Source organism: Elephas maximus, chromosome 13 (assembly GCF_024166365.1).
Source record: "Elephas maximus indicus isolate mEleMax1 chromosome 13, mEleMax1 primary haplotype, whole genome shotgun sequence".
In the NCBI taxonomy this organism is placed as follows: Eukaryota; Metazoa; Chordata; class Mammalia; order Proboscidea; family Elephantidae; genus Elephas; species Elephas maximus.
This window is the reverse complement of record NC_064831.1, coordinates 104,766,521-104,787,846: the sequence shown is the minus strand read 5'-3', so window position 1 is coordinate 104,787,846 and position 21,326 is coordinate 104,766,521. Positions and strand designations below refer to the sequence as shown.

General features: G+C 39.2%; 1 protein-coding gene across 1 annotated transcript in view; it reads left to right on the top strand.

The window, feature by feature from the left end:
- Positions 1-21,326, top strand: part of OCA2 (OCA2 melanosomal transmembrane protein) — a 454,916-nt gene that overhangs the window by 288,699 nt on the left and 144,891 nt on the right. The gene's annotated exons all lie outside the window — the stretch shown is intronic.

Here is a 21,326-nt window from a genome sequence, read left to right as displayed (position 1 = left end):
AGGTCTGTAATTTTCTTTTTTTATGGTGTCTTTACCTTGTTTTGGTATTAGGGATATGATGGCTTCATAGTATGAGTTTGGGAGTATTCGGTCCTTTTCTATGCTCTGAAATACCTTTAGTAGTAGTGGTGTTAACTCTTCTTTGAAAGTTTGGTAGAACGCTACAGTGAAGCCGTCTGGCCCAGGGCTTTTTTTTTTTTAATTACCTTTTCAATCTCTTCTTTTGTTATGGGTCTGTTTAGTTGTTCTATCTCTTGTTTGTGTTAGTTTTGGTAAGTAATGTGTTTCTAGGAATTCATCCATTTCTTCTAGGTTTTCAGGTTTGTTAGAGTACAATTTTTCATAGTAATCTGATATGATTCTTCTAATTTTGGTTGGGTGTGTCGTAATATCGCCCGTCTCATTTCTTATTTAGGTTATTTGCTTCCTCTCCTGTTTTTCTTTTGTCAGTTTGGCCAATGGCTTATCAATTTTGTTAATTTTTTCAAAGGACCCGATTTTGGTCTTGTTAATTCTGTCAATTGTTTTTCTGTTTTCTATACCATTTAGTTCAGCTCTACTTTTTATTTTCTTCTGGTGCCTGAGGGTTTCTTTTGTTGCTCTTTTGCTACTTGTTCAAGTTGTAGGGATAATTCTTTGATTTTGGACCTTTCTTCTTTTTGTATGTGTGCATTTGTTGATATAAATTGACCTCTGAGCACTGCTTTTGCTGTGTCCCAAAGGTTCTGATAGGAAGTGTTTTCATCCTTATTGGATTCTATGAATTTCTTTGTTCCATCCTTAATGTCTTCTATAATCCAGTCTTTTTTGAGCAGGGTATTGTTCAGTTTCCAAGTGTTTGATTTCTTTTCCCTGCTTTGTCTGTTATTGATTTCCACTTTTATGGCCTTATGGTCAGAGAAGATGCTTTGTAACATTTCAGTGTTTTGGATTCTGCTAAGGCTTGCTTTATGACCTAATATGTGGTCTATTCTAGAGAATGTTCCATGTGTACTCTAAAAGAAAGTATACTTGGCTGCTGTTGGGTGGAGTGTTCTGTATATGTCTATGAGGTCAAGTTGGTTAATTGTGGCATTTAGATCTCTGGTGTCTTTTTTGAGATTCTTTCTGGATGCTCTGTCCTTCACAGAAAGTGGTGTGTTGAAGTCTCCTACTATTATTGTGGAGGTGTCTATCTCACTTTTCAATGCTGATAGAGTTTATGTATCTTGCACCCCTGTGATTGGGTGCATAAATATTTAATATCATTATATCTTCTTGGTATATTGTCCCTTTAATTATTACATAGTGTTCTTCCTTATCCTTTATGATGGATTTAACTTTAAAGTCTATTTTGTCAGAAATTAATATTGCCACTCCTGCTCTTTTTTATTTGCTGTTTGCTTGATATATTTTTTTCCATCCTTTGAGTTTTAGTTTGTTTGTGTCTCTAAGTCTAAAGGGTGTCTCTTGTAGGCAGCATATAGACGGATCATGTTTTTTAATCCATTCTACCACTCCCTGTCTCTTTATGGGAGCATTTAATCCATTTAAATTTAGTATAATTATGGATAGGTATGAATTTAGTGCTATCATTTTGATGTCTTTTTTTGTGTGTTGCTGACAGTTTCTTTTTCCCACTTGATTTTATGTGCTGAGTAGATTATCTATTGTCTTTTCCTCATTTACTTTGTTGTTGATTTTGTTTCTGCTGAGTCTCTATTTTTTTTTCTTGTATTTTATTTTGATGCGTAGGATAGTTTGCCTCCCTTGTGGTTACCTTATTATTTCCCCCTGGTTTTCTAAATTTAAATCTAACCTTTATTTCTTTGTATCACCTTGTCTTCCTCTCTATGTATAAGATCTGTGACTACATTTTTAGTCCCTCCTTATTGTTTTAACGTTGTCTTCTTTTACACGATAACATCGCTGTTTCCCTACTTTGAACATTTTTTTATCTTGATTTATTTTTGTGATTCCTTGTCTGGTTGACTTCTGATTGCCCTGCCCAGTGTTCTAGTCTTGGGTTGATACCTGATATTATTGATTTTCTAACCAAAGAACTCCCTTTATTATTTCTTGCAGTTTTGGTTTAGTTTTTATAAATTTCCCAAACTTCTGTTTATCTGGAAATGTCCTAATTTCACCTTCATATTTGAGAGACAGTTTTGCTGGGTATATGATTTTTGGCTGGCAATTTTTTTCCTTCAATTTTTTATATAAGTTATCCAGTTGCCTTCTTGCCTGCATGGTTTCTGCCAGGTAATCCGAGTTTATTCTTATTGACTCTTCTTTGTAGGTGACTTTCCTTTTATCCCTAGCTTCTCTTAAAATTCTATCTTTATCTTTGGTTTTGGCAAGTTTGATTATAATATGTCTTGGTGACTTTCTTTTACAATCTACCTTATGTGGTGTTCGATGAGCATCTTGGATAGATATTTTCTCATCTTTCACGATGTTGGGGAAATTTTATGGCAACAAATCTTCAACAATTTTCTCTGTTTTTTCCGTCATCCCTTCCTGTCCTGGCATTCTAATCACTCGTAGGTTATTTCTCTCGGTAGAGTCCCACATGATTCTTAAGGTTTCTTCATTTTTAAAAGTTCTTTTATCTTATTTTTCTTCAAATATATTGTTGCCAAGTGTTTTATCTTCAAGTTCAGAAATTCTGCTTTCCACTTGTTCAATTCTGCTCCTCTGACTTTCTATTTAGTTGTCTACTTCTATAATTTTATTGTTAATATTCTGAATTTCTGATTGCTGTCTGTCTGTGGATTTTTCTAGCTTATTAAATTTTTCATTCTGGTCCTGAATAATCTTTTTAATCTCTTCAATTGGTTTATCTGTGTGTTCCTTGGCTTGTTTTACGTATTGCCTCATTTCCTTCCTGATGTCTTGAAGAGTTCTATATATTAAACTGTTGTATTCTGGCTCTGGTAATTCCAGGAATGCACTTTCATTTAGAAGATCCCTGGATTCTTTGTTTTGAGAGCTTGTTAAGGCAATCAGTATCTGTTTCTTTATGTGACTTGATATTGACTTTTGTCTCTGAGCCATCTATAAGTTATCATATTAGTTTATCTTGTGTTTGCTTACTGTGCCGTAGCTTCTTGATTTGTTTTGTTTTGATATGTCCACATGGGTTGCTTGAGTGAGCTAGCTTGATTTTTTTTACCTTTAGAACTCTGACGTTCTGTCCTCAGATGCTAGAGCCATTATCAGGTATATCAGTCTAGGAGTCCATTCACTTTTCTTGTATGAGTTCAGCTCAGGTGTCCAGGTTGCTGATCATCAAGTGTGTGGTACAGGCTCTGTCCTACAGTCTTAGAAAGGCAGAGATGGTTGGTGTAGGTACCGGTATCTGGTTGCAGAAGCAGGTCACGCTGTGAATAAGGTAGAGGGCTGAAAATCATCCCCCAAGTTTCTCTGTGGAAAGTGTGTCTCTATTCCCTAGAGTGTACGGGTGGGTGGGTTCTGCAGACAGACCATGGGCACCCATTGTTTTTGGTTGTAAGGACTGGGAGGTAGCAGTTATTCTTGGACCCCTGTCATGGGTGGCTGGGTGACCTGAGTGGAGTTACCCATCCTTAGCCCCCTGATCTGGGTAGGTGAGGACCCTGTTTAATAGGCTAAGCAATGTCAAACATCAGACGCCCACCTCTCCACAGCAGAGCTGGAACAGTTGTAGGCTGCCAAGAAGGGCCTGTTCTTCTGAAATAGGCCCACATGGATTCATGCAGAGGGAAAAGTTACTCACAGTCCACAGAATGTTTATGCCTGGACAGGAGCTGCTTCTGTCCTGAGCTCCCCCAGTTAGTGTAGCTGGCAAATTATCTTTTCCACCAATTGCAAATTTATTCCTTCTCCAAGGCTAGGAGGATGGCTCTAGGTGGTCAACAGGGCCTATCTGAGGGCCAGGGAATTCAGCCACTGAAGCTGGCTTTGGAGTGGGGGCGGGGTGGGGGTGCACAGTAAAGTATATGCAAGTGCTTAGCTTTTGTCGAGACTGCCATTCTCTTCTGGTTCCAGAGGTGTGAGTAGGCTATGTAGCTGGTTGCTTCTCTCTGAGGAAACTGCAGCCAAATGCTGGTACCAGCCCGCTGCCACTGCTCCCAAAAATGGTGCCTGAGGGTCCCTGGCAATTCAGGGCTGGTAACCCCTTTCCACTTCTGAAATGTCTCTTTGTCCCCCGCCCCTAAGTTCGTTTTGTAACCTTGTCTTTGATGTTCAGGGCTCTTGACTTGTCATAGATATACTCATTTCACTTGTTTTTACAGGTCTTTGTTGTAAGAGGGCTTGCCAGAAGTGTCTGTCTCTTCCGCCATCTTGGCCCCACCTCCCAACTAAGTTTTGTATGTTTATCTTGTATTCTGCTGCTGAATATTTCTAATAGTTCATGTAGTATTCTCATGGAGTCTTTTGGGTTTTCTATGTATAATATCTTATCATCCGCCAATAGGGAGAGTTTAACTTCTTCATTACCAATTTGAATGCCCTTTATTTCTTTTTCTCACCTTATTGTTGTAGCTAGTACTTCCAGCACAGCGTTAAATAGGAGTGGTGATAAAGGGCATCCTTGTCTGGTTCCTGTTCTCAAGGGGAATGTTTTCAGACCCCCTCCATTAAGAATGAAGTTGGCTGTTGGTTTTGCATAGATATCCTTTATTATGTTGAGAAATTTCCCTTCTGTACCTATTTTTTGAGAGTTTTTATCAGGAACAGGGGCTGGAATTTGTCGAATGCCTATTCTACGTCCGTTGAGATGATAATGTGTTTCTTTCCTTTTGTTTATTTGGTGGATTACCTTGCTTGGTTTTCTAATATCGAACAATCCTTGCGTACCTGGCGTGAATCTTACTTGGTTGTACTGTTTTATTTTTTTGATATGATGCTGAATTCTATTGGCTAGAATTTTGTTGAGAATTTTTACATCAATATTCATGAGAGATATTGGTCTGTAGTTTTCTTTTTCATGGTGTGTGCCTGGTTTTGGTGTCAGGGTTATGCTGGCTTCATAAAATGAATTTGGAAGTATCTTCCTTTTCTCTGTTCTGAAATTGTTTGAGTAGTACTGGTGTAAGCTCTTCTCTGAATGCTTGGTAGAATTCTCTAGTGAAGCCATCTGGGCCAGGGCTTTTTTTTGTTGGGAATTTTTAAAATTACCTTTCAGTCTTTTCACTTGTGATGGGTTCGTCCAGATTTTCAACATCATTCTCTGTTAGTTTGGGTAGGTAGTGTTTTTCTAGAAATTTGACCATTTCCTGTAGGTTTTTAAATTTGCTGGAGTATAGTTTTTCTTAATACTCTGTTATGATCCTTTTTATTTCATTTGCTAGAGGGCATTAGCTGAAGGCAGCTCGCAGTCAGCTGAGGGAAAGAGAGGTGTGGAGTGTGGTTCCTGCATGGAGTGGTAGGGAATGCTGGAGGATTTTTGAGGAGCCAGAAGCATGGGACAGAGCACTGCCATCGTGAGCAAATGATTGCCCATTGCCATTGAGTTGATTCCAACTCATAGTGACCCTATAGGACAGAGTAGAATTGCCCCATAGCGTTTCCAAGGAGCAGCTGGTAGATTCAAACTGTTAAATTTTTTGTTAGCAGCTGAGCTTTTAACCACTGCACCACCACAGAAACAAATCCAGAGGGACACCAGAGTCTTCAGGGATTTCAAATTTGAGTATTTTTGACACAAATAATGAAGCCCGGAGAAGAGCAAGGTTGAAAGAGGGATGACTGTGGTTTGGGGAGTGATGCACTTGAGGAGGCAGCCAGATTGGGGTGAGGAGAGCAGCTGTGGTATGGGTTGGGGCAGGAGACACAGATTAGGGGTATCTAGCACTGTCCTCTAAATTAAAATACCAGGAGCTGAGAGAGCACAGGGGTTGCACAGCAGTGGGTGGGTGGCAGATGAAATGGGAGCTTTGTTGTGGACCTTGAAGAAACAGTGGCAGAGCATCCCCCAACAGTAGAAAGCAGGGAGTAGTGTCAGTTGGTGAAGGTGACAGCAGCCCCCACTGGGCAGGATTTAAAATTTCAAGTTGCAGAAGGTATTGTAATAAAAAATGTATTTATTTTTAAATGCATGTTTATTTCAATCTAATAGAAATCCATAAGTGAATATTCTCCCATCTGAGGTCTCTGGAACTGATGGCCACATGTTGCCGGGAATGGTTTGCAAATACTGGAATCAACATTATGTCAGTACTCCCTGGAAAGCACACTGCTCAAGGGGGTGTTGGGTGACCTGGGTTCACCCTCTTGGCCGTGCAGTCCTCTTGCGGAACCAGACTATCCTGCTTTGACCTTCACTGTTCTTATGCTAAATTCTTAGCCATACTCAATCCAATCCTCACCATGGAGTTTTGTAAGGCAGGTGTTTTCATCCATTTAATTTTACAGAAGAGGTAACAGCTCACAAGATCAGTTAGTTGCCCAAGCTGCTTCGTAAGTGTGTAGAGTAGGTCTGTTTCCTGATATTTTGAAGGTCGTGGTGACTGCTGGTGGGAGACTGTTTGAATCCGGCCCAAGGACTAGAGAGCTAGAGGACTAGAGAGCTTCGGGGTGGGTTATCATTCACCTCTCCTGAACACGTGAGGATGGATTCTGGGTGTACTCATCCCAAGCAGCAAAAGGCAACAATCAGGATGAGTTTATGAAGGGGGCCTTCAAACCTGTTTCACTTATAACTAATTGGCTGCTGGTGCTCTTGGTTGAAGGGGCTAGGCAGGCTCAGCAAGGTGGGGGAGCATTTTATGCACCTGAGGTCCTCCTGAGTGCCCTTCAGTATTAGTGTATATCACATGCAAACTCAGCCATGTATGCCTGAGGCCATTTGGCCCCAGGGTTTCAGAAAAACAATCTACTTTTTTCTTTTGCCAATTCAACTTTTTACAAATGTAAAACTTAAATGGTGTGCAACCCTACCCTTAACCAATGAGAATTTTCCATCATTGTTAACCTCCTTCTTTCCCCTTGCTCCCACCCCAGTAACTAATAAAATTTGGTCTCTGTACAATTGCCTTTTCTTGTCTTTTTATGTAAGTGAGGTCATACAGTATTTGTCCTTTTGTGATTGGCTTGTTTCCCTCAGTTAAATGTCTTCGAGCTCCATCCATGCAGTATCAAGACTTCATTTCTCCTACTGGGTGAGTAGTATGACATTGTATACATGTGCCACATTTTGTTTGTCCATTCTTCTGTTGATGGGCATTTAGGTTGTTTCCACCTTTTGGCTATTGTGAATAGTGCTGCAATGAATGTTGGTAGGTAGGTCTCTTTTTGAGTCTCTGCTTTCAAGTCTTTGTGTATATATTCCTAGGAGCGGAATTGCTGGGTCACATGGAAATAATATTTTTAGTTTTTTGAAGAGCCGCCACATTGTTTTCCATAATGACTGTACCATTTTTTATTCCCCCCAGCAATGGGTAAGGGTTCCAGTTTCCCCACATTGTTGCAAACATTTCTTATTTTTATTTATTTATTTAAATCTTAGCCATCCTTGTTGTTATGTGCCGTTGAGTCAGTTCTGACTCTTAGCAACCCTATAGGACAGAGTAGAACTGCCTCCATAGGGTTTCCAAGGAGCGGCTGGTGGATTCGTACTGCTGACCTTTTGGTTAGCAGCCAAGATCTTAACTATTGCGCCACCAGGACCATTCTGTTGATGTTGTTAGGTACCATTGAGTTGGTTCTGACTCATAGTGACCTTATGTACCACAGAACGAAACACTGCTGGGTCCTGTGCCATGCTCACAATCGTTGTTATGCTTGAGCCCATTATTGCAGCCAACGTGTCAATTCATCCCATTGAAGGTCTTCCTCTTTTTCTCTGACCCTGTACTTTGCCAAGCATGATGTCCTTCTCCAGAGATTGACCCCTCCTGCCAACATGTCCAATGTATGTAAGACACAGTCTCGTCATCCTTGCTTCTAAGGAGCATTCTTGTTGTACACTTCCAAGACAGATTTGTTCATTCTTCTGGCAGTCCATGGTATATTCAGTATTCTTTGCCAACACCACAATTCAGAGGTGTCGGTTCTTTTTTGGTCTTCCTTATTCATTGTCCAGGACCATCCTCATGTGAGTGAAATGGTATCTCATTGTGGTTTTTATTTGCATCTCTCTGATGGCTAATCATGCTGAATATTTTGTCACATGTTTGGTGGCCATTTGAATGTCCTCTTTGGTGAAGTGTCTATTGAAGTCCTTTTTCCATTTAATGATTGAGTTATTTGTATTTTTCTTGTTAAGTTGTTGAAGTGTTTTATGTATTTAGGTTAATTCTTGTCAAATAATTTTTCAATGAGATGGAGAAACAAATCACTAACTTCATATGGAAGGGGAAGAGGCCCTGGATAAGGAAAGCATTACTGAAAAAGAAGAACAAAGTGGGAGGCCTCACCTTACCTGATTTTAGAACAGAAGAGAAAGTAGACAACTGGGAGCTCCTGAAAATTGAGCACCTATGCTCATCCAAAGACTTCACCAAAAGAGTAAAAAATTTTTGGCTAAGACAATTCCGATCAGTGTCTGATCTCTAAAACCTACATGATACTGTAAAAACTCAACAACAAAAAGACAAATAACCCAATTAAAAAATGGGTAAAGAATATGAACAGGCACTTCACCAGAGAAGACATTCAGGCAGCTAACAGATACATGAGGAAATGCTCATGATCATTAGCCACTAGAGAAATGCAAATCAAAACTACAGTGAGATACCATCTCACTCCAACAAGGCTGGCATTAATCCAAAAAACACAAAATAATAAATGTTGGAGAGGTTGTGGAGAGACTGGAACACTTATACACTGCTGGTGGGAATGTAAAATGGTACAACCTCTTTGGAAATTGATTTGGCGCTTCCTTAAAAAGCTAGAAATAGAACTACCATACGATCCAGCAATCCCACTCTTTGGAATATATCCTAGAGAAATGAGAACCCACATATGAACAGATATATGCACACTCATGTTCATTGCAGCACTGTTTACAATAGCAAAACAATGGAAGCAACCATGGTGCCCATCAACAGATGAATGGATAAACACATAATAGAATACTATGCAAAGATTAAGAATGACGATGAATCCATGAAACATCTCATAACATGGAGGAATCTGGAAGGCATTAAGCTGAGTGAAATGAGTCAGTTGCAAAAGGACAAATATTGTATGAGATCACTATTACAAGAACTCAAGAAAAAGTTTAAACATAGAAGAGAATATTCTTTGATGGTTACACAAGTGGGGAGGGAGGGAGAGGGATATTAACTAATTAGACTGTAGACAAGAAATATTTTAGATGAAGGGAAAAACAACACACAATATAGGGGAGGTGAGCACAACCGGACTAATCCAAAAGCAGAGAAGTTTCCTGAATACAGCCAAACGCTTTGAAGGCCAGAGTAGCAGGGACGGGGATATGGGGACCATGGTTTCAGGGGACATCTAGGTTAATTGGCATAACAAAATGTATTTAGAAATTTTTCTGTATCCCACTTTGGTGAGTGGTATCTGGGGTCTTCAGCACTAGTAAGTGGCCATTTAAGATACATCAATTGGTCTCAACCCTCCTGGAGCAAGGGAGAATGAAGAACACTAAAGACATAAGGTAAATATGAGCCAAGAGACAGAAAGGGCCACATAAACCAGAGACTCCATCAGCTTGAGATGGTGCTTGGCTACCACTCATGACTGCTGTGACGGGGAACACAACAGAGAATCCCCGATGGAGTAGGAGAACAGTGGGATGCAGACCTCGAATTCTTGTAAAAAGACCAGACTTAATGGCCTGACTGAGACTGGTAGGACCCCAGAGGTCATAGCCTCTGGACCCCCTGTTAGTCCAAGACTGGAACCATTCCCGAAGGCAACTCTTCGGACAGGGATTGGACTGGACTCTAAGACAGAAAATGATACTGGTGAGGAGTGAGCTTCTTGGCTCAAGTAGACACATGAGATTATGTGGGCAGTTCCTGTTTTGAGGTTAGATGAAAAGGCAGAGGGGACAAGAGCTGGTTGAATGGACACAGGAAATACAGGGTGGAGAGGAAGAGTATGCTGTCACATTAGGGAGAGAGCAGCTAGGGGTACATAGCAAGGTGTGTAGAGGCTTTTGTTTGAGAGACTGACTTGATTTGGTAATGTCTTTAGGGAACAAAAGTTTTTATTTTTATGAGGTTTATTTATTTGTTTTGTCTTTTGCTGTTTGTGCTTTTGTTATTATATTAGATAATATATTGTTGAAAGCTAGGCCTGATAGTATTGCCCTGCTTGTTCTTTGAAGAATTTTGTGGTTTTAATTTGCACATTTAGGTCCTTAATATATTTTGAATTTGTTTTTGTGTATGGTGTGAGGCATGGATGCTGTTTCATTCTTCTGCATTTAGAAATTCTGTTTTCCCAGCACCATTTATTGAAGAGACTCTTCTTTTGTCATCAAATGGACTTAGCACTCTTGTCAAAAATCAGTTACCATAGATGTGTGAGTTTATTTCTGGACTCTCAATTCTATTCCACTGGTCTATGGGTATGTTTTTATACCAATACCAGACTGATTACTGTGTTTATTTATTTATTTATTTTATATAGTAGGTTTTAAAATCAGGAAGTGTGAGTCCTTTTACTTAGTTCTTTTCTTTTAACATTGCTTAAGCTATTCAAGGCCTCTTGCCATAGCATATAAAATTGAGGATTGGTTTTTCGTTTTCTGTAAAGAAAGCGTTTGGAATTTTGATTGGGATTGCGTTGAATCTGTAGATTGCTTTGGGTAGTATTGACATTTTGACAAAATTAAGTCTTTCAATTCATAATCATGGAACATCATTTCATTTATTTAAGTCTTGTTTAGTCTCTTTCTGCAGTGTTTTATTGTTGTCATTGTGTAAGTCCTTCACATCCATGGTTGGTTTTATTCCTAGGCGTTTGATTTTCTTAGATGCTATTATGAGTAGAATTCCTTCTAATTTCCCTTTCAGATTTTTCATTGCTGGTGTATAGAAACCCAACTGAGTTTTGTTTTTTGACGCTGTACCCTGCAACTTTGCTAAATTTCTCTATTAGGTCTACCAGTTTTCTTGTGAACTGTTTGAGATTTTCTGTATATAGGATCATGTCATCCGTGGATAGAGATAATTTTACTTCTTTTCCAATATGGATACCTTTTATTACTTTTTCTTGTCTTATTGTTCTGGCTAGGATTTCTAATACAATATTGAATAGAAGTGGTGAGAGTGAGGCAAACTTGTCCCAATTTCAAGGGAAAGCTCTCGGTCTTTCTACACTAAGTATAATGTTGGCTGTTAGCTTTTCATATATGCCCTGAATCATATTGATGAGTTTCCCTTCTATTCCAATCTTTAGGGTTTTCATCAAGAAATCATGTTGGATTTTAACAAATGCTTTCTCTGCATCCCTAAATATTAGCATGTGGTTCTTTTCATTTGTTCTATTGATGTGATATATTACATTGACTGATTTTCTGATGTTGAGCTATCTTTGCATTCCTAGAATAAATTCCACTTGGTCATGGTGTCTGACTCTTAATATGCTGTTGAATTCTGTTTGCTAGTATTTTGTTGAGAATTTTTGCATTGATATTCATAACAGGTACAGGCCTGTAGTTTTCTTTTTTTTTTGTGGTGTCTTTGTCTAGTTTTGGTATCAGGGTTATGTTTGCTTCATAGAATGAATTAAGGATTATTCCTCCCTTCTCTAACTTTTGTAAGAGCTTAAACAGTATTGGTGTCAGTTCTTTACTAAGTGTTTGGTAGAGTTTCCCAGCGAAGCCATCTGGTCTAGGGCTTTTTTGTTGTTGTTGGGAGGTTTTTAATCACTGATTCTGTCTCTTCACTTCTGAATTTGTTGAGACTTTCTATTTCTTCTTGAGTCAGTTTGAGTATGTTGTGTGCTTCTAAGAATTTGTCCATTTCATCAAGGTTATCCAGATCATTGCCATACAGTTCATAATATTCTGTCATAATTCTCTTTATTTCTATTGGGTCAATTGTAATGTTCCCCCTTTCATTTTTTATTTTGATTATTTGCATCTTTTCTTTGTCAGCCTAGCTAAATGTTTATCAATTTTATTGATCTTTTCAAAGAGTCAACTTCTGGTTTATTGATTCTCTCTATCGTTTTTCTCTTTTTTGATTTTATTTCTCTGATCTTTGTTATTTCCTTTCTTCTGGTAGGTTTAGGTTGAGTTTGCACTTCTCTTTCTAGTTCCTGGAATTGTCAAGTTAGGCGGTTAATTTGACATCTTTTTCTTTTTTTTTTTTTATGTAGGCATTTTGTTGCTATGTTTCCTTCTGACTGCTGCCTTCACCGCATCCCACAGGTTTTGGTATGATGTGCTTTTATTTTTATTTGCTTCTAAGACCTTTGTGAATTCTCTTTTGATTTTTTCCCTGACCCATTGGTAGTTTCATATCATATTGTTTAATTTCCACGTTTGTTTATTTTCCAGGTTTATTTCTGTGATTGATTTTTAGCGTCACTCCTTTGAGGTTAGAGGAAATAGTATGATTTCAATCTTTTTACATTTCAGTCTTTTTACTTGATTTGTAATCTAAAATATGGTCTATTCTGAAGAATGATCCGTGTACACTGGAGTAGAATGTATATTGCGGTGTTTATAGGTGGGAAAAAAAATTTTTTTTTTTATAGGTGGAGTGTTCTATACGTGTCTGTTGAATTTTATCAGCGTTTGCTTTATATATTAAGGTGCCCTCGATGTTGGGAGCATATATATTTATGATTGCTTAATCTGCTTGATTAGATGACCATTTTATCACCCAATAATATCTGGTATGGAGTGAAATCTGTCTCCCCAAAATTTGTATCAACTTGGCTGGGTCATGATTCTTAGTATTGTGTGGTTGTTCACAGTTTTGTGATCTGATGTGATTATCTTATGTGTTGTAAATCCTAAACTCTGTGACATTAATGAGGCAGGATTAGAGGCAGTTATGTTAATGAGGCAAGACTCAATCTACAGGATTAGGTTGCATCTTCTATCTCTTTTGACGTATAAAAGAGAGAATCGAGCAGAGAGGAGAAGGACTTCATACCACCAGGAAAGAACAGCTGAGAGCAGGGCATCTAGAAGTTTTCTTGTGGACTCTTTGAGATCTTCTATATATAGGATTATACCATCTGTGGATAGAGGTAATTTTAATTCTTCTTTTCCAATATGGATACCTTTTATTACTTTCTCCTGTCTTATTGTTCTGGCTAGGACTTCTAATACAATATTGAATAGAAGTGGTGAGAGTGGGGCAAACTTGTTCCCTATTTCAAGGGAAAGCTCTCAGTCTTTCTGCATTAAGTATAATCTTGGCTGTTAGCTTTTCATATATGCCCTGAATCATGCTGATGAATTTGATTCAGGGACCTGGGGTCCCTGCACTTAGAAGCTCCTAGACCAGAGGAAGTTTGATGACAAGGACCATCGCCCAGAGCCAAAAGACAGTGAAAGCCTTCTCTGAGAGCTGGTGCCCTGAATTTGGACTTCTAGACTGTGAGAGAATGAACTCCTGTTTGTTAAATTCATCCACTTGTGGTAATTATGTTGTAACAGCACTAGATAACTGAGACAATGTCTGTGATCAATAAGGTTGTGTGTTAACTTGGCTGGACCATGATTCTCAGTGGTTTGGCAGTTATGATGTAGTTTGGCAGTTGTATAATGATGTAATCAACTCTATGGTGAGATCTCATATAAGGTGATCATCTTGATGATGGGATTTTCTGTCAGTCAGTTGAAATGGAGTTTCCTTGGGGGTGTGGCCTGCACCCAATATAGATGGACTTTCTGGTAAGGCTCAAGGACTTTTGCTTGTTCTGGATCCTGCAGCTGGCTTCTGTTCATCTGGCCTCTGGTTCTTGGGACTTGAGCTAGCAGCTTACCTGCCATCTTGTCTTCCGATCTTGGGATTCATCAGTCTATGCAGCCTGTGAGCCAGGGACCTGCTGTCTGACCTGCCAATCTTGGGTTCACCAGCCCCTGCAGCGACTTGAGTCAGGAGAAGCCTCCAGCCTGACGCATGAACTTGGGGCTTTCCAGCCTCTACAACTGTGTGAACCATTTCCTTGATATAAATCTCTCTCTGTATACATTCATATGCTTTACTAGTTTTGCTTCTCTAGAGAACCCAGACTAAGACAATGTCCATCTTTATCTCTTCAGTTTGTCTTTTTATTGTGCTTTAAGTGAAAGTTTACAATTCAAGTCAGTTTCTCATACAAAAACTTGTACACACATTGTTATGTGACCCTAGTTGCCCTCCCTATAATGTGATAGTACACTCCTCCTCTCCATCCTGTATTTCCCATGCCCATTCAGAACAGCCCCTGTCCTCCTTCGCCTTCTTACCTCATCTCTGGACAGGAGCTGCCCACATAGTCTCATGTGCCTACTTCAGCTAAGAAGCACACTCCTCGCCAGTATCATTTTATGTCTTGTAGTCCAGTCTAATCTTTGTCTGAAGAGTTGGCTTTGGGACTGGTTTCAGTTTGGGGCTAACAGTGTGGGGGCCATGTCCATTGGGGACGTCCAGTCTCAGACCATTAAGTCTAGTCTTTTTACTAGAGTTTGCGTTCTGCATCCCACTTTTCTCCTGCTCCATCAGAAATTCTCTGTGGTGTTTTCTACAGTGGCAGTCATTGGTGGTAGCCGGGCACCATTGAGTTCTTCCAGTATCAGGCTGATGGGGTCCCTGTTTATGTGGCCCTTTCTGTCTCTTGGGCTCTTATTTTCCTAGTGTCTTTGGTGTTCTTCATTCTCTTTTGCTCCAGGTGGGTTGAGACCAATTGATGCGTCTTAGGTGGCCACTTGCTAGCTTTTGAGACCCCAGATGCCACTCACTGAAGTGGGATGCAGAACGATTTCTTAATATACTTTGTTATGCCAGTGGACGTAGTTGTCCCCTGAAACCATCGTCCCCAGACCCCCTTCCTTGCTACTCTGTCCCTTGAAGTGTTTGGTTGTAGTCAGGAAATTTCTTAGCTTTTGGATTAGTCCAGTTGTGCTGACTTGCCCTGTATTGTGTGTTGACCTTCCCTTCACCTAAAATATTTCTTGTCTACTAATTAGTGAATATCCCTCTCCCTCCCTCCGCACCCTTGTAACTATCAAAGAATGTTTTCTTCTGTGTTTAAACCTTTTCTTAAGTGCTTATAATAGTGGTCTCATACAGTATTTGTCTTTTTGTAAATGACTAATTCACTCATAATGCCTTCCAGATTAATCCATGTTAGGAGATGTTTTGTGGATCCCTCGTTGTTCTTTATCATTGCATAGTATTCCATTATGTGAATATATCATAATTTGTTTATCCATTCATCTGTTGATGGGCACCTTGGTTGTTTACATCTTTTTGCTATTGTAAACAGTGCTGCAGCGAACATGGGTGTGCATATATCTGTTCCTGTGAGGGCTCTTATTTCTCGAGGATATATTCCCAGGAGTGAGATTGCTGGATCACATGATAGTTCTATTTCTGGCTTTTTAAGGAAGTGCCAAATCAATTTCCAAAGTGGTTGTACCATTTTACATTCCCACCTGTAGTGTATAAGTGTTCCAGTCTCTCCACAACCTCTCCAACATTCGTTATTTTGTCTTTTTTGGATTAAAGCCAACCTTGTTGGGGTGAGATGGTGTCTCATCGTAGCCACCGGAATTTTAATCGAGATTGCATTGTATCTGTAGATCGCTTCAGGTAGAATGGACATTTTCACAATATTGAGTCTTCCTATCCATGAGCAAGGTATGTTTTTCCATTTATATGTCTCTTTTGGTTTCTTGTGGTAGTGTCTTGTAGTTTTCTTTACATAGGTCTTTTATGGCTCTGGTAAAATTTATTCCTAAGTGTTATATCTTCTTGGAGGCTATTGTAAATGGTATTGATGTGGTGATTTCCTCTTCTACGTTCTCTTTGTTGGTGTAGAGGAATTCAACTGATTTTTGTATGTTTGTCTTGTATCTTGCTACTCTGCTGAATCTCTGTGTTAGTTCCAGTAGTTTTATTGCGGATTCTTTGGGGTTTACTGACTGTAAGATCATATAATCTGCAAATAGAGATACTTTTCCTTGCTCCTTACCAATTTGAATGCCCCTTATTTCTTTATATCTAGCCTAATTGCTCTGGCTAGAATCTCTAGCACAACACTGAATAAGAGTGGTGATAATGGGTGTCCTTGTCTGGTTCCTGTTCTCACGGGGAATGCTTTCAGACTCTCTGCATTTAGGATAATGTCGGCTGTTGGCTTTGTAAAAATGCAGTTTATCATGTTGAGGAATTTCCCTTCTATTTCTATTTTGCTGAGGGTTTTTAATCATGAATGGGTGTTGCACTTAGTCAAATGACTTTTCTGTATCAATTGATAAGATCATGTGGTTCTTGTTTTTTTGTTTTATTTATATGATGGATTATATTGATTGTTTTTCTAATGTTAAACCATCCCTGCATACCAGGTATGAATCCCACTTGGTCATGGTGAATTATGTTTTTGATATGTTGTTGAATTCTATTGGCTAGAATTTTGTTGACAATTTTTGCATCGAAGTTCATGAGAAATTTTATTAATCATCTATAGCTGCTATAATAGAAATACTACAAGTGGATGGCTTTAACAAAGAGAAATTTATTCTCTCACAGTCTAGTAGGCTGTAAGTCCAAATTCAGGGCAATAGCTCTAGGGGAAGGCTTTCTCTGTGGGCTCTGGAAGAAGGTCCGTTTCATCAATTTTCCCCTGGACTAGGAGCTTCTCTGAGAGGAACCCCGGGTCCAAAGGACACGCTGTGCTTCAGGTGTTTCTTTCTTGGTAGTATGAGATCCCCAATCTCTGCTTGCTTCCCTTTCCTTTTATCGCTTGTAAGAAAAAGGTGGTGCAGGCCACACCCCAGGGAAACTGCCTTTACATTGGATAAGTGATGTGATCTTAGTATGGGTATTACAATCCCTCTGGAATCCTCTTTAACATAAAATTGCAATCACAAAATGGAGGACAACCACACAATACTGGGAATTATGGCCCAGCCAAATTGATACACATATTTTTTGGGGGACATAATTCAGTCCATGGCAGGGATATTGGTCTGTAATTCCTTTTTTTATGGTGTCTTTACCTCGTTTTGGTATCAGGGTTCTGCTGATTTCATAGTTTGGAAGTATTCCATCCTTTTCTATGCTCTGAAATACCCTTAGTAATAGTGGTGTTAAGTCGTCTCTGAAAGTTTGGTAGAATTCTCCAGTGAAGCCATCGGGGCCAGGGCTTTTTGTTGTTTTTGAGAGTTTTTAAATTACCTTTTCAGTCTCTTCTTATGGGTTTATTAGGTTGTTCTACCTCTGTTGTGTTAGTTTAGGTAAGTAGTGAGTTTGTAAAATTTGTCCATTTCCTCTACATTTTCAAATTTGTTAGAGTACAATTTTTTATAGTATTCTGTTATAATCCTTTTAATTTCAGTTGGATCTGCTGTGATATCGCCCATCTCATTTCTTATTCAGAGTATTTGCTTCCTCTCCTGTTCTTTTATCAGTTTGGCCAGTGGTTTATCAATTTTGTTAACCTTTTCAAAGAACCGGCTCTTAGTCTTGTTAACTCTTTCAATGTGTTTCTCTTCTGTATTTCATTTAATTCTGCTCTAATTTTTATTATTTGCTTTCCTCTGGTGCCTGAGGGCTTCTTTTGCTGCTCACTTTCTATTTGTTCAAGTTGTAGAGATAATTCTTTGATTTTGGCCCTTTCTTCTTTTTGGATGTGTGCTTTTATTACTGTATTTACTGCTGAGTGCTGCCTTTGCTGTGTCCCAAAGATTTTGGTAGGAAGTGTTTTCACTCTAGTTTTATTGTATGAATTTCTTTATTCTGTCCTTAATTTCTTCTGTAACCCAGTAGTTTTTGAGCAATGTGTTGTTCAGTTTCCATGTGTTTGATTTTTTTCCTTGCTTTTTCTGTTATTGATTTCTATTTTTCTGGCTTTATGGTCAGTAAAGATGTTTTGTAATATTTTACTGTTTTAGGTTCTGTTAAGGCTTGCTTTATGGCCTAATATATGGGCTCTTCTGGATAATGTTCCATGTATACTAGAAAAGAAAGTATACTTGGCTGCTGTTGGGTGGAGTGTTCTGTATATGCCTGTGAGGACAAGTTGGTTGATTGTGGCATTTAGATCTTCTGTGTCTTTATTGAGCTTCTTTCTGGATGTTCTGCCCTTCACCAGAAGTGGTGTGTTGAAGTCTCCTGCTATTATTGTGGAACTGCCGATCCCTCTTTTCAATGCTGTTAAAGTTTGTTTTGTGTATTTTGCAGTCTTGTTGTTGGGTGTCTAAATATTTATTATGGTTATATCCTCCTGGTATATTAACCCTTTAATCTAGTGTCCTTCCTTTTCCTTTGAGGAAGATTTAACTTTAAAGTCTATTTTGTCAGAAATTAATACTGCCACTCCTGCTCTTTTTAAATTGTTTTTTGCTTGATATATATTTTTTTCCATCCTTTGAGTTTTAGTTTGTTTAAGTCTAACATGTGTCTCTTGTAGGCAGCATATAGATGGATCATGTTTTTGATCCATCTGCCATTCTCAGTCTCTTTATTGGTGCGTTTAGTCCATTTACATTTAGCATAATTATGGATAGGTATGAGTTTAGTGCTGTCATTTTGATGTCTTTTTTGTGTGTTGTGACAGTTTCTTTTGCCACTGAATTTTCTGTGCTGAGTCATTTTTCTTTATATGTTTTGTTTTCCTCTTTTTTTTGTTGCTTTTGTATTTGCTGAGTCTCTTTTTTTTAAATTTGATGCATAGGATTGTTTGTCTGCTTTGTGGTTACCTTAGTATTTACCCCTATTTTTCTAAGTTTAAACCAAACTTATTTCTTTATATCACCTTCACATTGTCTCCATAAGAAAGATCTATGACTACTTTTTTTAATCCCTCTTTTTTGTTTTAATGTTGTCATCTTTTATATAATAATGTCTCTGTTTGCCTGTTTTGAGTTTTAGCTTTGATTTGTTTTTGTGATTTCTCTATCTGGGTTGATATCTGGTTACTATGTTGTAGTCTTGGGTTGTTATTGATTTTCTAACTGGAGGACTCCCTTTAGTATTTCTTGTAATTTTGGTTTGGCTTGTGCAGTGTCTGCAAACTTCTGTTTATCTGGAAAAGTCTTAATTTTGCCTTCATATTTGACAGTGTTGCTGGATATATAATTCTTGGCTGGCAATTTTTTTCCTTCAAGACTTTATATATATCATCCCATTGCCTCCTTGCCTGTACGGTTTCTGCTGAGTAGTCAGAGCTTAGTCTTTTTGACTCTCCTTTGTAGATGACTTTTCATTTATCCCTTCCTGCTCCTAAAATTTTCCCTTTATCTTTGGTTTTGACAAGTTTGATTATAATATGTCTTGGTGGCTTTCTTTTGGGATCTACCCTGCGTGGGGTTCGTTGAGCTTCTTGAATAGGTATCTTCTCATCTTTCTTGACATCAGGGAAGTTTTCTGCCAACACGTCTTCAACAATTCTCTCTGTATTTTCTGTGATTTCCACCCTACCCCCCGTTCTGGTACTCCGATCACTTTTAGGCTATTCCTCTTTATAGAGTTCCAAATAATTCTTAGGGTTTAATTTTTTTTAATTTTTTATCTGAATTTTCCTCAAATATGTTGATGTCAAGTGCTTTATCTTCGACCTCACTAATGCTGACTTCCATTTCCTCAATTCTGCTTCTATGACTTTTTATTGAGTTGTCTAATTCTGACATTTTATTGTTAATATTCTGGATTTCTGTTTGCTGTCTCTCTATGGATTCTTGCAGCCTATTAAATTTGTCATTATGCTCTTCTCTAACCTTCTTAAGTTCCTCTAGTGCATTGTCTGTGTGCTGCTTGGCTTGTTCTGCATTTTGCCTGATATCCTTTCTGATCTCTTGAGGATTTCAGTGTATTAATCTTCTGTATCCTACGTCTGGTAATTACAGGAATTTCTCTTCATTTGGAAGATTTCTTGATTCTTTGTTTTGGTTGCTTGCTGAAGCCATCATGGTTGGCCTCTTTATTTGATTTGATATTGACTGTTCTCTCCAAACCCTTCAATAAGTTATTGTATTTATTTATGTTTGCTTACTGTGTCCTAGCTTCTTGTTTTGTTTTGTTTTGATATGCCCAAATAGGCTGCTCAAGTGAGCTAGTTTGAGTATTGGTGCCTTTGAAGCTCTGACATCCTGTCACCAGGTGGTTAGAGCTGCTACTAGTTATATGAGCCCAGGAGTCCATTTACTTTTCTTGAATAGATTCAGCTCAGGTGTCTTGGTAGTCAGTCACCAAGTGTGTGGTGCAGGCCTTCACCTACAGTCCTGGGTGAGCAGGGGTGATTGGTGTGGACACAGGTATCTGGGTGCAATAGGGAATCACACACTGAGCAAGGCAGGGAGCTGACAACTGCCCCTGAGAGTGTATGAGGAAAGTGTGTCCCTCTTCCCTAGAGCATGTAGGTGAGTGGATTTTGCAGCTGGACTATGCACATCCAATGCTGTTGGGCGTAAGGACTGGGAAGCAGCAGTTATCCTTGGACCTGTTGCCGTGGGTGGAGTCACCAGTCCTCAGGCCCCTGATGTGGGTAGGTGCCTGTTTAATCGGCAGAGTGGTATCAAATGTCATGAACCTTCCTCTCCACCTTTTAGCTGAAACAGTTGAAGTTAGACTTCAGGTGTATACCCTGTTGTACTCTGCTAATGAGGTCCTATGCTGTTGAATAGGGCCCACACAAGTCTAATCGGGTGAAAGGCATTCAAAGTCTGTGGTCTCCTTATGCCTGTGACTAGGCAAAGGAGCTATTTCTGCCCTGAGTTCCAAGCTTAGGGTATCTGGTACATTATTTTTTCCCCAATTGTTAATTTGTTCCTTCTCCAAGGTTGGGAGAATGGCTCAATGCATGGGACAGGTCCTACTTCCGGCCCAGGGAAAGTGGCTATCACTGAAGTCAACTCCAGACCCAGTACAGAGCGGGGAAGAGTTAGGTATATTGGAGAGAGTTTTTTCCCAAAGGGATGTTTTTTGCTCCGCATGTAAGGAATTATCTTTTGCCAATTGGGTGCTGCTTTTCACGGATTCTGGAGGCATGAGTGGACTCTCTGCTGCTCAGTCTCTCCTGATGTGGAAAGCATGTCCTGAACACCACTGCTTGCCTCGCCACACTCACACCAGTGGATCTGGCTTGCAGGGTACTCGTCTCTGCTGGGTCAGGTCTGGCAACTTCACTGCTTCTGAACCAGTCTCTCCCTCCCCCTGCTGCTCGGTCTGATGCCTCAACTTTGCCTTTGATGTGCAGGGCTCCTAGATTGTCATATA